We start from the raw sequence: 4,046 nt of genomic DNA on the forward strand, positions 1-4,046 counted from the left end.
AGTGACTACATCCAGACCTTCTGCTGGCGCGGCAGCTGGCGGAGGCGTGGCGTTTTCTTGAAACCCTTGAGTCCCTCTCTCCGCCCTCTCAGCCTCGCGAACTACCGCCTGCGCATGCGCCGCGCGGCAGTCCTGATTTTCCTTCAGGGCTGGCTGCTCGGGCTGGCGGTTGCAGCTGGCACCTTTTTGGGGGCTCTTTTGTGGCTGCAGGCGCATCCTCCACCTGCACTGGGACGCAGCCTAGCTTCTCAAACAGCCATTTTTACGTTCTTTATATTGGCATTGATCGCTACAGTAATTGTATATTATAACATGGATAAAATGAAGGGGGGGAAAGTATCTGAGGCCTCATTTTGGGGAACTAGACCTCGGAAGAATCCAGAGTTTGGTAAACTCGAGGGTGAACAGCTTTACAACAGTAAAGAAAATTCTCAAACTACGTAGGAAGCGATCAATTTATTATTTTTTAAAATTTCCAATTAATTGTGGACCATGCTTTGGTAAGATAAAAATATGACAAATATTTTTCATTAGAGCCAGTAGCCATGAATTACACGTAAAAGTATCATAAAGGTCGCTAAATCCTTATTCTCAACTTCTGTACTATTCTTGAGGTAGACCAAGTAACAGTTTTTGAAGGTCCCAGGTCTGTGGATCATACTTTGAGGAACAATCCTGCCCTACAGCTTCAAGGAAATAAGATTAATTTGGAGAACATCCTAGTCCCTCTCAGAAATGTTACTAAGCTGAAGAGGGCAATAATTTAAATCGTTGATCCAAAATGCAACTTCCTGGTATAGGTTGTTTTAGCATTTACTCACTATTAGTAGGTTAAACTTTCCGTGTCACATTGATAAAATGGGGGAAAGAATTACACTGTTTTGCATATACACAACTGTAAACCTCCTTTTGCCCACCTGGTATATTATAACAGTGCTTGGCATATTGTAATCATGTATGTATTATTGATATTATTATAATCAATGTATAGTATGTATTATAGGAGGTATTATTACCCGCCTCCTATTCTAGAAACTTTGTTAAATGGCTGGCAGAGAAAATAAAACCGATCCATTTTAGCTAAACAACTTCTTGGGCCATGCTTTTGTAATATTATCTACATTTACAGATTTTTCATCGTTCCATATTTTGCTTATTTCAATCCTGCAATGAATAGCATTTTCCACTGGGTGGCAGAAAATTACTTGAAATTATACACAGTGATTTTGTAGTCTTTATCTTTCATTTCAGTAACTTTATTGTTTAATAAGCTTGATCAATGTTTGCTTTGGTTTTGAGTAAGGCATTCTACCCTTTGTCTTCTTATATCCGACTCGTGAATTATCTATACTTATAGTTGAAATGTTAGAAACTACAGGTAAGGCAAAAAAAAAGATAATCAGTATTAATACACTCATGTATACCCCTTCAGATTTTTGTGTATATATATTTACATAAGTAGCACATATATGGTTTTATAAAATTTAAATATTTATACCAAATAGTTATTAATCTATTTTTTTCAAAATATATCATGAATTCTTTTTCAGGCCATATAAAATTCAGTAACATTATTTTTAGTATGGATAATTTATGTACGAACAATTTCTTGTTGAACATTTAGGTTGGTCTTAAATGCCATTTCGTAGAATGTTTAAAAAGTCACGAAAATAGGACTAACACTTTCAAACAATGTACTCAGTGTATTTTCCTTTGACTTTTAGGTTGAAATACCTCTAAACAATGGGTCCAATTGTTAGTCTGAAAAAAAGTATAAAAAAGACATTTTCCTTGTGTTTCAAGATTTTGGGACAATCTTTAGTGTATTTTGATAATTCCTTGTTTTTGCCATGTACCTCCTTGAATAGGCAGATATTTAGACTCTTCAAAACTTGTAAAATAAATCTTTGCCGGCTGGCTCAGTTGGTTGGAACACCATTCTGTTCGCCAAAGGGTTACGGATTCAATGTCGGTATGCGTGCTTCCGGGAGGCAACCGACCAGTTTCCCTGTCACATCGATGTTTCTCTCGCTCTCCCTTCTTTCCTCTCTCTCTAAAATTAGTAAACATGTTTTTGGGTGAGGATTAAAAAAAGGTAGCAAATAATTCAAAGGGAAAAAGTATGACTTCCATCCCCTAAGTAAAAGGTATCATTTGGAAAGTGATAGATTACGGGTAGTTCAGAGTCCCCATCAGCCTCATCATTTGCGGTTCTGACTTTGGTATTATGTTTGAATAGTCCCCACTTACCCTACATTACAGAAGTAGTCATAGTTTTTTTTCTAATTTTGTCTTTTAAAAATATGAACATTAAAGCCAGTTGAAATTGTGGATATATGCTTATTATATGAGGTAGGGAATCTGATTTTACTAAACTGAGGCACTAGTTTTGCCTAATATTTATTAAATAATCTTGAACTCTGCTAGGTCTCAATCACATGAATGTTTACCTCCAGAGTTGTTATCCAGGTTACCCACTTCAAGTATCTCTTCACAAACCTTTTGACAAACCTTTGCATCCATTCGCAAGCCATCATTGGACCAATCTTTATTTGGACAATACTTGTGACTCAGTACTGTTGGGCTCCGAGGGTACAGATAAAAAAGATACAATGTCTACCATGAGGGAGCTCACTGACTCACCAGAGAGAGGGGCAAGTGAAGACAGTGAACAAGCTGGTGGGTTGAGGTGACCTGGTACTTCCCACCTGAAGATAAATAGAAAGGTAACCAAACAAATTGGGGAGATGGGAGGTGGGATCAGTAAGAGAAGATTTTCTGAAGGAGGTGATCTGTGCTTGGTAATAAGAGGAGGAGCTTTCAAGCAAAGACAAGGACATCTGCAAACACGCAGTCTGCTAGGAACTGCACATTTTCATCATGACTGGAGCACAGCAGTGGGAGGATGGATGGGTGTGAAAGGCCAGTAACGGAAGTAAGGGGCCAAGGCCAGATTAAAAAGGGAATTTTTTAATGCTAAGGATTTACTTAGAATCAATATAATGAGCAACATGGAAAAGCAATCAATTATTACATTATAATTACACTCCAAAAGCAGAGATTGAAATATGTCCTGCAAGATGACAGGATCATTAGGATAAGTCCAAGAGAAATACTTTGAGAGGAACCACACTCATTTGAATATATGCTTTAGTGTGTGTGTCAAAAATCATTCATGTTACTTGGTCCTATATACTTCATACTTTAAAACAAAAGCATGCAGCCAAAATAGACTTGAAGAGGTGCTGAGTCTGTACCTGCTCCCCAGCTCCACCTCAGTCTTGGGCCAGAGGTAAGATAAGAGATAACAAAGAAGACATTTAAGACAACCTTAAGAAAGTGCTTGTATAAATTCAAGTTTCAGAAGGCATAATGTACATTAAACAAAACTCTTGAATGCCATTACACTCCCCACTGTATAATTTTGTAGACATTGTTATTCTTGCTTATGTGCTTATAAATTCAATGAAGTGTGGTGGCTCACTCATAATTTTTGAAAAAATGTGAAGTTTTTTTTTACATGGGCTGAATATGTCTTTGCTGGTTGAGCTTGAGGGGAAAACCAGATATAATTACATATTCATTTAATTATTCATAACTTGAGTCTGCAATGAATGTGTATATGTTTTTCACTTATTCACGTTATAAAATTCAAAATTAACCCAGAAGCAGTTTTCTCTTTGGAATGGTGACAAGTTTTCTTCTACAATGAAACAGTAAAAGAAATTGTTCCCAACAGAATTTGTGCCTCCCTACTTCAGAAAATCAAACTGAACTGCACACGTATATTACACATCACCTTGTGTGGTGCTTCCACACCCACATAGGACTGGGTTGGGCAAAAAGCTCGTTGGGTTTTTTTCCGTAAGATGGCTCCAGTAAGCACTCGGTTGTCTTTAACTTCATTTGAAATAATTTTGTTAGATTGTATTGTGACAGCTGTCAGAGCAGCGTGCATTTAAAAAAACAATTGGTGAACTTTTGTGTAGCCATTTTAATATTGAAGATGGAATAAATAAGCAACTTTTTCGGTGTATTATGCTTTA

This window comes from Desmodus rotundus, chromosome 7, assembly GCF_022682495.2.
Source record: "Desmodus rotundus isolate HL8 chromosome 7, HLdesRot8A.1, whole genome shotgun sequence".
NCBI classification, from domain to species: Eukaryota; Metazoa; Chordata; class Mammalia; order Chiroptera; family Phyllostomidae; genus Desmodus; species Desmodus rotundus.